The sequence below is a fragment of the Argopecten irradians genome, chromosome 6 (genome assembly GCF_041381155.1).
Source record: "Argopecten irradians isolate NY chromosome 6, Ai_NY, whole genome shotgun sequence".
NCBI lineage: Eukaryota > Metazoa > Mollusca > Bivalvia > Pectinida > Pectinidae > Argopecten > Argopecten irradians.
In genome coordinates this window covers 23663790-23677918 of record NC_091139.1, presented here as the reverse complement: position 1 = coordinate 23677918, position 14129 = coordinate 23663790, and the positions used below count along the sequence as shown (strand labels likewise).

Sequence of the window (14129 nt, the reverse complement as noted above, 5' to 3'; positions counted from 1 at the left end):
CGTTCTAATGTGGTCTCAAGACAAAGTACAAGATTGTCCGCCACGTCGGGAACCTCTAAGGGTGCCAGTATGACACCAAAGCAGCTAAGTGCGTCTTCGATAAAGAAACCAGACAAGAAACCACAACAACAGGTCGAAGAGCTTTACAAGATGTCCTTTCCCTGTCACACAAACGATTGCTGTTACTGTGCCTACACTAAGTGTCTCGGACCTGTGAAAATATTTATCACACAGTACTCTCGGTCCAAGAGAAATCAAACACCGGCACTTGCGAAAAAGGAATATAATTTGCGTGGAGGTGAAAGCCGGATGAAAAATTCGATGGGAAAGCAGATACATAAATCGGAGTCTATGAAAAGCCCTCCTGACACTAGGACAGCTACAAAGCCTAAAAAGTCTATTAGCTGGAAATGATATTGTTAAATTCAATTTCTAAAATGAAAGCAGTGACGATGGCATGGGAATTAAAAACAAAAATCTGATCAGAAGTTACACAACATGTGTAAATTAGTACATAAGACTGACGGTAAATGCGAAAAACTAGCACATCCAGTCTTCTTGAATTCTCAAGACAATTATACTGAACTCAAAAAGAGTCATAATTTAACAACTTGGTCCATATGAAAGATTGCAAGAAATCTGAAATATATGTGTAAATAAACTCAAGATGGCTAGAATTGTGAAAGTTTAAGCTGAAGTTAATGTTAACTCTCTAACTTAGAATAGAAAGAGATGTGGTATGAGCACCCATGCCAGAACTGGCGCTGAATGTGATATTATAGAGATTTTAGGGAAACTGGATAAATGCATTAAACACTAATCACATAACCTTGTATATGTGTGATTCAGAGGACACCGATCTATGCTTTAACGTAGGACTCTGTATGGTTTGGGCCATTTCTGCCCCCTTATCCATCGATTTTTAAAACTATATGTTCAGAAGTTGAGTCGTTGTATTTGAAATATTTAGCATATCCTTGATTCTGCAGCTTGAGTTGCCATAGAAATCATCCGAAATATGCATAAATTAAACGAACTGATATATAATTTTTTGTGTTTTTACACAAGAAACATTTGAAAGCAATTTTGAACAAACTTTTAGTTTACTGAGAATATATAAGCACTTCAGATAGATCTTTGAGATATAACGTTTGTTCAATGATGCGCTCTGTAGTTTCTAAATAAAAAGTTGTGTATAAACTACAAAAGTTATGTATGTATAGAATTGTTACCATAGCAACTGCATTCGCAATGATAAACAACCATTATGCCCTTTGTATCAAGGATGAACTTGATAGTTGAAATTCCACGATTTAATTACTATTGGAAAACTTTGAAAATTTGATTAAAACGGATTTAGAGGCCAAAAGGAGCACAGACCATATATTTTGTGGACTTTTCATAACGCTTGTATATGTGTTGAAACTTAAACGTCGTTATCCGTTCATAAACTCAGTTTTAACAAAGCTTTCGTAAAGGTTTCATGAAGACTAGTTTACTTGATATGTTTGTAAGATGTTTATAATTGACAGTCTTCACTTGTAATTTTGTAAACATGATTATCGGTCATATGTATATATGCATATAAAATGATGAAACACGTTTACAACGCAAGTATCAATAAGTTCAACATTATGTAGATGTCCACTGATACAATGTAAAAAGTAAAAGACTTTTTCGTGATAACTTTAGATACAGTACGTTTGAAACGTATCCAAAGAATTATCTAGCTTAATGAATGTTTTTACATATTTAATAAAATATTATTACTAAGGATGCTAACCGATTTTATCCTTATTTTAGATGTTATGAAATCACACTGAACTAATCTGCGTAACTAATATCCTTGTATGTACTTTATTATTAAAACTTAAATATAGGTTTTAGTTACTTTACTCGAAACAGTGAAGTCAATATAACACCAAGCCAATGCGATAAAATCTGTCTCGTTATATCACATAAATCTACGTTTTGTCTACTCGTGGTTAAAAACTTAAAATATAATACCGCCGACAAAGATGATATTGTTACACACACTCCCTCATTAACTTTAAAGTCAGGTGCTTGCTGGGATATTCTTTCGTGTCCTGCCTCAATATTGTATTAAGTAACTGCGTGTGTATTGGTTCATTTAAATGTCAATCATTTTAATGCACAGGTATGGTTTAATGTGATTATTTTTCATGACTAGAAAATATTAAACCTTAAATTGAAGTCTGACGACTTGAATGTTGTATCAAATTCTGATAAAATCTTGATTGTGTACATTTGGCACACAATCTGATTTAAATACAGATCCTTATATTCACTTTAATCAGGTTGTTTAGCATGTGAAACAATAACTATTATGTACTGCTGGTGTAATTATTTCTTTGTCCCGTATATACTATAGTATAGATACACTAAGATAATATGGTATCCTCACCTCTCTAGTTAAAAATATAAAAAAATAATTATTTGCATCCCGAAAAAAATCCATGGCACTATATCCTATATAGAATGAAGGACTGATTGCGCATGCACCAAAGGTAAAATCAGTTATTTTATATTATTTTTTGTGTTAATTAGACATATCTATACACGATTAAACACCAATAATTGTTCAAATGATGAATATTATTTAAGCGCTGTCGGCGGTGGAGCATCTTTAAGCAAACTCTATCGGTCGCATAGTATTTCAAGTACAATTTGAAACCACACCTCGGTAAGAAAGATACTAGGCATTACTGTGATCTCGATACCACACCAGGTAACGACCTGTGAAGCACGCGTAATTTTACAACACATATTAAATTAAAATATTGGGTATATATACAACGTTGATTGACGTGTGAGTATTTACAGATGCCTTAGAATGAAGTGTGGTGTTGTAAATACGACGCCCGAGTAGCATACACTTGAGATCGCTCGAGGGAAAGGTAAATATTTTCTTTGATGTAGATATATGAATAATTTTAATATCTGACAGGAATTTAAAAGATGTGCCAAGACAAACAACAAGAGAAAATTCAAAAGATTCTATAAAAGGGATATGAGTGATAAAGGACAAATATTAGCCAAGCTCATTTTTAAATATAGGCATACTGATATTCGGAGAAAGAGGGGCATTGTTATTAAATCAGTTTTCAGAATTACCAGATATTAAAACAACAGTGTGATGTTTTAATCAATATTTTACTTGTGAAATATTTATTTACATATTTCTGAATGTTAATGGTATTTAATCCAGAAATTTTCGAAAAACTAGGTAAAATAGATTATTTTCAAGCTTTCAAAAATCATATTAAATAACATCAATCGGGAAAACTGGTCACATCAAACCATAATATAATGTTTGAACTTTGTTGTTGATGCAAAAATTGCAAAAAAATATCATGCTTAAAGAATAACTTAAAAGTTAGTTAGCCAAGGGGCCAATAAACCGAATGTCCCTCTGCCTGTCAACAAAGACAAAGAAGGAGTTTCCAATTTCTTTGTATACATGTTTCTGACATAATCATAGTACATACCTATGTGAAATACTACCGGAATTATGTTTCGTTGTATCATTATAGTTTTTGATGTAGGGAGGGGAGAGGTGTAGTATTCCATATATATTGAACTACTAACGAAACTTTTTACAGAATGTCGAGGTTATATACTACCCAACAAATACATTTCACTGTGCATACATGCACCACATATCTACCAAATTTACGATTTTTCTATTGCAGCGATTTTTCTATTGCAAATTATATCTATACCAAGATATAAAAACATCATTCCAAAAATGATTCATGTGTCAATGTACATATTTAGTAGCCATTCATTTAATGCCAATCGATGTCATTTTTGGTGACAAGTTTGAAGTGGTATACCTGGAGTGTCCTAAGGGACATTCTAATACTGATATATTCATCAATGATAAAAAGAGTGGATCAACAGAGTAAACAAACTCAATATATTTACATTACAATAAACTCCTGAGGGCGGAGATGCGGGGCCAAAAATGTCAATTTGGTCATATTACAAATGAATATCTCATACATCGTATCGGATGAAGGCTCAAAATTGTACATATGGTCGGTATGACTTCCAGTGGTCAAAATGGTCACTTCGGTCATACTGCTTAATTCAAACTACTTATAAAGGAATGTCGCTCATATTATCTTTACATCCATAAATAGATGTAGTTGGTCATGATGAGCTTATAGGTTCGGTTCGGCTATCTCCTATGAGGACCAGAGCACAGGGACCTGGCATTAACCAACAGTATACATAGGCCTTTAATATAGTATCTAGTACTATAATATATATATATGTAAACTGTTGGTTAAAAATGTTCGTGCCAGGTCCCTGTGGACCAGAGGGGTAGGGAGAAAATGGGTCAATTTGGCTTTATAAACGACTTCCCTACTACAGACCCCGACATTACAAATGATATCTCTATAGTCCGCTAAACCTGCCTATATTATTAGGCTTTTTTTTTTTTTTTTTTTTTTTTTTTTTTTTTGCCTAATATATAGTCAGCTCGCGGTACCTCTTAAAAATGTGAAATCGTAGGCCAGATTTGGCCTACGCTACGTCAGCGGCATATTTCTAATATATCGTCCATGCAATGCCGGGAAAACGTACACATACCTATATATTGGGATCTTATGTACTCCACTGCCCCCATGTTACATCCCATTTATGAAATTAAACAACTCTGCACAATGAAATACTTCCGAGACCCTTCTATTTCACACATTTGTAATGGCCGCCGTATACACATTTAGTAGAGCAAACGGCAGCCAATCAACTTCGCTTTCGGTTTTATTTAAAAAAAACCCACGTGTAGTTGAAAGATAAACAAAATGCAAGCCAGTGAGAGTTTTTATAGTGAAATTATGGTCGACATACACGACATGATGTCAAATATTCAAATTGAACACGGCTATTGCTGATACCGCATCACTTTCGCGATATTCACGTTGCATATTACATGTAGCATATACACGGTAGAATTTTGTTTATTTTTAAACTACACGTGGTTTTTTAAAAATAAAACCGGAAGCGAAGTTGATTGACTGCCGTTTGCTCTACTAAATGTGTATACGGCGGCCATTACAAATGTGTGAAATAGAAGGGTCTCGGAAGTATTTCATTGTGCAGAGTTGTTTAATTTCATAAATGGGATGTAACATGGGTGCAGTGGAGTACATAAGATCCCAATATATAGAGATTGAACAGTGTTTTGATTGCGTTAAAGGTGGTATGAACGCAAAGGGATACAGACATATTCAATGTAGCGCGTTAGCGCTACATGTAGAATATATCTGTATCCCATTGCGTTCATACCACCTTTAACGCAATCAAAACACTGTTCAATCTATATATTTACATAAATAAAATCTACCTTTACGTACAATTTAAAACGGTGATGGTTGCTAAGTTGGGTAGCCACGGTAGTCAGGATGACCCAAGATATAGTTCCGATTGTTGAATGTTATAGCTGTAGTTTGGTTTGAAATACAACAATGACACTTTTCAATTATTTTCAACATATTTTTTTTTTCAATTTGATGATATATATTAATAATGTCCATTTCGAATAAAAATTGAGATAACCAAGGCGGAACGACTACCGGTATGTAGCGTTGTCAGGGTAGTGATGCGGTCCGAAGTGAAGCGAGCCGCCATATTTGATTTTCAACCGAGGAAAGTGACTGTGATAAAGCCTATTGATGGTATGACCGTTGAGCTGCTGAATGTTTGTCATGTATGTATCGGTCTAAGAACGCGATATACACTAAATTCTTCGCAGTCATGACTTTTATTTTATTGTACGGAGGATAGACAAGTGTTTGCATGTGTGTAGGATAATTTTGAATGCAAAGACGGGGCCATTTAAGCTGATGATACTGTTTCGGATAGGCTACCTGTAATGTTTTTTTTCTGGAAACCTGTATATGATCTGTTAACCTATTGTTCGCTTAGACGCTCCCAGAATTATTCACCGACAATCAGATGTTCTGTATATTTAGGTGAGATGAGTGACCGTACACACATGTACATCTGACGTAACTATGGGATTCCCCGAACATTCATGAGGAAAGCCCCCCCGGTTGTAGCCCCGAACAGCGATTCATTTTGTAGTTTATTACCGTTACAATGCTTGAACACATGTTTTGTTTTGATGTCAAATACATATTTAATTGGATCTAATAAAAAACTCTTTATTGTTATTTTAAAATCCGTCAACTTATGACGCAAAATCTTATCGAAGCGTGAACTAGAAGTAGTCCGAACCTGCACTGCGTTTGTATTCATACGTCATTGCGTTTACGCTAATTTGAACGCAACTCCCCTCCCGTTGATTATATAGGGGCATATGTAAATATATAGGTATGTGTACGTTTTCCCGGCATTGCATGAACGATATATTAGAAATATGCCGCTGACGTAGCGTAGGCCAAATCTGGCCTACGATTTCACATTTTTAAGAGGTACCACGAGTGACTATATATTAGGCAAAAAAAAAAATTTAAAAAAATCAAAGTACTGAAAGTACTAAATGGCTCGGTCTTGATGATAGGAGAAATATATTTTTTAAGGTCAATACTACTGTAGTTTTGTACAATAAGAAATATATTTGGCTGGTGTTCCTTCCAGTTTGGACTTTTGAGGATTCCTTGGACACCAAGGTGTAAAATAAGAGACACATACTAAAATCTTGGAAACCTATTCTAATATTTTCTATGATGTTATATGTCAAATGATTTTATAACACATTCAGCATTTTCCTTGTTAATTTGATGTTAATGAAAATATCCATTCTTAATGACTATTGTCATCAAGTTCCTGGGACCACAGTATCAGTTAACAAGTATCGTTTGCAGCAGAGAAAGACAAGAGGCGTACTTTTCTATGACAAAATGTCTTAAATATAGAATATGTCTGTCCTCTAGAAGACTTATCAATATCACCACGTGATTTTTGAATAAATTGGTTAATTGGTCTACTTTTAACAAGTTTTGTAACTATTCTTTTGTAAAACAGCAAGTTGATTGATATACATTGTATCCGAACTTCAATTCAAACCGGATAACTTGTTAGCTCACCATAGACCATGAAATTGTTTGTACACTTTCTTAACTTCAGGATTGTTTTACAAAATTACAATTGAATTTTTCTACAACATTTTTTTATTTTCAAATCCCCATACCTCTGATGAGTATACTAAAACTGTCATTACAAGTGAATCAAATATTTTCAGTTTAAGATGAACAGGAAGAGATACATTCCTTTATTTCTTATAAATAGCAAACACCGATTTAATTGTTTGTTCAGCAGGTTTTTTCCCTTTCTTTAAAAACACTACCATTAACATTATGTTCTGTACCTAGATATGTAAACAATTCTTATAAATCTAATTCTGTATTCCATAACATCAACTGGTGTTGTGGTACCGATTTACGTCTTGAGAATATCACAATTTTTATCTTTCTGATATTAAGTTCTAATTTCCATGTTATGCAATATTGTTAAAATTCAGGTAACATTTGTTGTAGACCATCAAATATTTCTGATATCATAACAGTGTTATTGGCAAATAATATGATAAAAAGTTTGGGATACATTTCAATATCATATACCGTAAAAACTTGTATAATTTGCGCAGGTACTTTTTAGGGCTGAAAATGCTGAAAAAATCTACTATCAGTATATTTTGCGCATCAAAAAATGTGGAAATACAATGTCCAGGGAGTCCCAAAACCGATGTATGAAGGTGACAATTTCAATGCAAAATATTCCCCATAAATGCTTGACAACTTGCACAAAAAGTGTTGTATTTAGAAGAAATAACATATGAAAACCGCATTGTGTTTGTTTTCTTTTATTGGCCACCGTAACCTGAAACTGAAATATCTAGCAGATATGTCCAAAACATCGGCTGTCTGGTCCGCCGTACTCCGTGCACATGTCAATGTTTTGAGATATTACACATGAATAGTAATCAGGAATATTTGAAAAGAGTAGAATATATTTACATTGGCACAATAAGTAATTAGTGTGTTTGAGATCATTAACAATCAACAGTAATCAGCTAGCGGATACGTAGTTTAGCTTGCAACAATCACAGTGTGCATAATTTGTCGAGATTTGTAAGACAAAATATTCTTTTCCACCAGGTAAGATTCTAAGTCATAAAGGTAGATTGAAAATAGGAAGGGAGATAAAATAACCAGATAAATATTTGTAGCGGGATCAGACTGGGTTGACCAACGGTTGTGGTGTTTGAAAGGGTCTCGTATGTATTCAAAAAAGGAGGGAGGAGTGTAGCGGGACTGGACTGGGTCGATTATCGATGACAAGGTAGAGCACGGTAGAGCACTTAGCTAGTGTTCGGAGAGTCCCGGGATCGAATCCCGGTCTTGCCGCTACATTTTCTCCTCTCCTGTTACATATGGTACCATACTGTGCATGTAGATATTCAAGGTAAATCAACAATGTTCGCTGATCTTGCAGAATTGCCTTACAGTGTTATAATGAATGCAGTTAATGTATGTCTCATTGGTGTGATTGATTTAAAGGCAGTTCATGTGGTGACCGGAAAAAAAAAAGTAAAATTAATACATTGATAGCCAAATCGGGGAAAACATAAGACGACCTGTGTTATACAAATTAATGTTTAATTGATTTTCATTAAATTGTCTCGAAGGTGATGATTAGTGTGTTATGAACGATAAGCTTCAAATGTTTTTGACAAAAAATATACCAGCTAATGTCATATTGTGTTTTAAATTTAAATTATCTTATACCAGCTAATGTCATATTGTGTTTTAAATTTAAATTATCTTTTATTTATTCTTTTCATTTCAAGCATTTACATGTCATAGAATATAAACAAATGTCAGGTATATGCTTAAATCATATTACAGTTAAATTCACAATAAGGAATAGATGATTTGCATTTCTCAATGATATAAGCGGCAAATTTGTAATGACGTAAGGAACACCTGACAAAATCGCGTGCCTGACAGCTGGGTCGTTTTCGTTTATTCGGAACAACCGGTTCGACCATTGGTTAAAGTCATTATTTCAAGTATAAATTTTGACGGACCTGCAGTTTTTGATACAGGCCTGTGAGGGCTTTGCTTAGGCTCGTCTGAAAACAATGTAAAAGCCCCAGATCCGTCTTTAATTAATAAACGAACACTAAGGTCCAACCAGTCAAATCGTATAATCGAAAACGGCCCTGTTGTCAAAATGGCGAAGCACTGTCGTTTTGACAACTTACGAAGCGACAATCGCTTGAAGAATTTGGATTTTATGTAAAGCGTGATATTACATATTTTCCTCAGTGTAAAATATATGAAGATTGATGCAGATTATGCATGGATATTCTTATACGGGCGAAAAAACTAGTGTTGGCAATGTAAACAATCGCACGTTCAACAGGTCAATGTACAGCTGATACGTCTGCAGCATGCATGTTGTCTGATGGTTCATCGAATAACTACACTAAGCCTTTGTCAGCAACATGTTCAGCTTTTAGGACTTGAAAGGAATTGAGTAAGACCACATCCGAAGAATGCTATACAGAACCAGTGACGAAGAAACGTAATATAATGTACATGTAAGTTACTGTACTGTATACATGTACATGTATTTAGTGCTAACATGGCGGAGACGTCAAGCATAGACGTTTATAACCAGATATAGGAAAAAGTTTGCTGTTTCACAAATGACTTGAAATATGATAAATGAAGTAATGTATGCATGTAGGCAAGCCTATACTGTCAAATTTGTATTAGGCATAGAATTTTATTAAATCATTAACTATTTCTTAGAAATCATCTGATTATCATTTAGGTTCAAACAATTATCATAAAAATTCCAGGTAAATATAAGATACTGCCACCTCCAAACAATTACTTTGATCAGTGTAAATTCCAAACTTTTCTTAAAGTAATGAGAAGTATCCAATATTATACATGTAGTCAATAGTAATTATTTAAAATTTAAAAAAAATATGCATGTAATTGTGACAGAAATATTTTATATTGTTACAGATGAAACATAAAAGCACCTGCAAGAGTATAAGACAAGTTAAAGCTTTTAAAGTTTAATATTTTGTGTAGATTGTCAAGTCCAGTTTTTTATCAATAACAATATTATATTTACATGTATACTACAGAACTAAAGATCATTTGTATTAAATGACAAATGATCTTCTGTCAATAAATGACATATTACCTTAGTCAAAGTGTAACAATTAATCACATGCTTATTTTTAATTACAGGAAGCTAATCATGGAAAACTTTGATGTGATAGCAGTTCTTAAATCAAAAGGACATACATGCATATGAGGAAAGGACTGGATTAAAAGAATGGACATCATAACTTATGGAAAGAGAGAAGTTTTATACAAATGCATTGTAGATACACTACAAATGTAATCCAGTATTTTTATTAAAATGTGTTTAAAGTGAAAAATACAAGTTATGACAGCACTTTGTTGTTTTGTTTGTATTCCAAACTTTATGAGCTACATGTAGCCTGTATTCCCTTCATTTGAGTCAGTCGAAATGTCCCGGATTCCAGCTCCTTGTCCCTTTCCTACCCAAGAAATGGAAACAGTGTCCATTGACACTGATAGTGATAGTGATAATTGTCTTTATGTAATTCCCTTGCATCAGATGTGTATACAGTAATAATTGAACAGTCTTTAAACAGAAATGCATTGTTCAGGGTTTCTTTCAAAAGAATAATATGGACAGTCTATACAAATGTATATGAATCTTTTAAAGGTATTATTGAAAGTTACACTCTGCCACCCTCGATACTCCAGGGTTTAAGACACGGACATCCTATCCACCCCTGAACTATCCCATTATAAACAGGAGGCAGTTCATGAGAAAAAAACTGGCCAATCACAGGTCTGCAGAGAAATCCTTTTAGATTTCAGAGAGTGAGCGATGTCCAACTTCAAAGCCACAGTCAACCACAGTGTACCATTATTAGATTATTTTGATGTACAAGATCATCAAAGGATCAAATTACCTGTGTCTTCTGTTGCCTTCATTTTTGCTTTGCCATAGCCTAAGGGTGGATATAATGTCAGTAGATAGTAACCCCTGGAGTATTGAGGATACGCCTCTGCAGGATCATTTAGTTTTGTAAACTTAGATTAAAATATGGTGTTACAAAATATGTTTCATATTAAGATAATTTAAGATAACTAATAACAGATTTCTATGAAGTGGCACACATGCTTTTGAGAGCAATATTGAACATGCAACCATTGATAGTGGGGTTTTTATTCAGTTTTTATAATGGTAAAATTACTGCCATTACCTTTATTCTCTTCTTGAGAATTAATTATTAATAAATAGATTTAACACATAAGAAATTCTAATAATTTTATTTGCTCAAAGTTTTCAATTTTGCACAGTGCAGCACTGCAGTACAAAAAGCACTCACAGTCTGACCTGCAAACACAAGAGTTTCTTCAATATTCTCTAGATGCAAAAATATAATTTGAGATTAATGAAATATCATTTAAATTTCTTTTCATAATTTTCCATTCAGCTTTAAGTGTTCAACAGTTTCTAGTGGATATAATGACAGTGAAAATAACCTCTGGAGTATCAAGGATGCAGTCTCCCATGTTATGAATATGTCATTGTTCTGTAGTAGAAGGGGAAATATACATGGCTAGTAAGAGGCTGAACTTAATACATCTACCACCTCAGTTAAGGTTCACTGATCTGGACCTGGACCATCCAAAAACATACAATCATTTTATTACAATAAAAAGAATAGTGATGATGCATTTGTGTTTCTTCGGATGGAAACAGGTAACAAGACATTCAAACCTTATACAGGTGAAGATCTGATTTAATGTAAAGTATATACATGGAACATGTGTATATACAAAAAAAGTCTGGAGTTATTCTTGTTTTATTGCACTGTTTAAATATTAGAGTTAAATTCTATCTTTTTTACCTCATTTAATAAATATGCTATTCACAAATAAATTTTGTTATAGGTTGACTGCTTTGCAATCTTAAGATTTAGTGGTAACTATTTTATCAAACAGCTGCAATGATATCAAAAGTCAAGTTCTGACATCTTATTCTTAATCTCTGTTAAATCTGAAAATCTTTGAAAAGAGAGTATGAAATTGCACAAAATATTAAATAAATGAAAAGCCTGAATGTAACTAGAATGACTGTTTGTTTCAATGTTAGCATATTAAAGCTTTGATCATACTCTATTGCTTTCTTATCAAAATCCAAAAAGGAAGGGATTGATCATTACATGTATTTTGCCTTATGTTTGTTTACAGATTTACATGGAGAAAACTGAATATACAGTATATTATTTGGTTTGTTAATAAAATTGAATATTTAGTCTCAAATAAATCCATCAGTATTTCAAATTCAATAAATGTTATTGACTCATAGATATTAGACATTGGCCTATGGCTGTCAAGAAAAAGCTTTATCCTCTCCAATTTGTATACAGTAATTGTGGTTTTCTTTTTCATTGCTGCTCACAAGAAACATTTGAATGGATCATCAAATAGACAACCAGAAGACTGATTTCACTTCTTAAAAACATTTGAAGTGTCATCATAATTGTCCCAAGTAAACCAAATAAGATTCATGTATATTTACATGTACATACATTCTATATACATGGTACATGTATAAATATTTACCGGTAATGTTTCATAAAATGAAAGGAAGACAAGTAGATTTCTTTAAATATCTGCTTAAGTAATACTCCCTCTCATTCTACAGAGTATTCCCTTAATGTGAAACTCATGTGTAACTCACCAGAGCAAACTTAGTACACTTTACTTATACTGACTAAAGTAGACCTAGTGCATTAGCAATCTGTTTCTATTTGCAAAGAAATGTTCATCATACAATGTATTTAAATTGACTGTGTTGTCAAAACATGTACTTAATGTTTCTGGTGTTAAATAGGTATTAAATATACCGGACATGTATATTATGTATAATTTTAATGTGCATATGTATACATGTACATTGCCTCCCGTAATGTAGGGGGGCCTACAAGTGTACGTGTTGTACATGTACTTTTGATCAATGGATTTATTATTTTTATTTCAATGGCGGTAACTACAGACACAGAGATTGGTCCACAATTATTTCTCAATAATCTTTCATATATAAACTGTCAGTATAATCAGGTTTCATAATTCATATGGAAAATTGAGGATTTTTAACATTTTTTAACCTGCGTTCCGTACAAACAGCTGACAAATGGATGATCAGAGTGTGTAAATATAACATTGCATTGAAGCGACGAGTTACCCTTATATTTCATCTGTGACTGTTTCAGAAATAAGAAAATAGTATAAAAATACCTTATTCAAGCACTTATTATCTTATCATGAGTTGTCACGCCGATATTTACACCAAAAACAACGCGTTTCGTCGTGTTGACATCGGTAACAAATGTGTCAGGTAATAGACAGGAAGTGCCGTTTTTGTCAGGTGTTCCTTACGTCATTACAAAATATGCCGCTTACATCACTGAGAAATGCAAATGGTCTGATGATAGCAATTTTTTCGGATTGATAATTATTAAAATATTAAGCTTCCACAGTGGAAAATTACTTCTTTTTGTTCACACAATTCTTCTCCTAGACTGTTTCCAGTTGAAATGAAACATGCATGCTGACATTCTGTAAAACATAAGGAAACAATAAATGTGTTAACAGAGTAATTACTGAAAAGGCTAATATCATATAATTAAACATTTTAATCATAAATACCAATACCAGCATAGAGGAAATATTATTGAAGTTTAATTCCCGCTGTTCTTCAGTCCTCCTGTTCTTACATGTAAGAGTTTTGTCCTTCATAAATTGTTTGTAATATAGCAGTTGTTATATAATGTGCACAAAGAAGTATAAATATACACACGTATGCATGGGTACAGTGGTAAATTAATAAGTTATACAGAAAATGATGGTGCTGATCATGAAAAGCGTAAAGTCTATTTTGTTGAGTGAAAAGTTAAAAAAACTAACATTGTTCACACCCTAAGATGTAATCGCACTAAAAACAGTGATCATGTGGGCTTTTGTGCGATTGCATTTCTAAGACTGTGCCAGGTGGTAGAG

The 14129-nt window shown here is 33.3% G+C and overlaps 1 protein-coding gene and 1 long non-coding RNA gene across 2 annotated transcripts in view; one reads left to right on the top strand and one right to left on the bottom strand.

Moving 5' to 3' along the window:
- LOC138325382 (uncharacterized) overlaps nt 1-14129 on the bottom strand; it is a 93418-nt gene that overhangs the window by 19970 nt on the left and 59319 nt on the right. The gene's annotated exons all lie outside the window — the stretch shown is intronic.
- On the top strand, nt 8665-10479 carry LOC138325384 (uncharacterized). The gene is made up of 2 exons (XR_011208774.1): nt 8665-9601; nt 10269-10479. It is a non-coding gene; the product is annotated as an uncharacterized lncRNA (long non-coding RNA).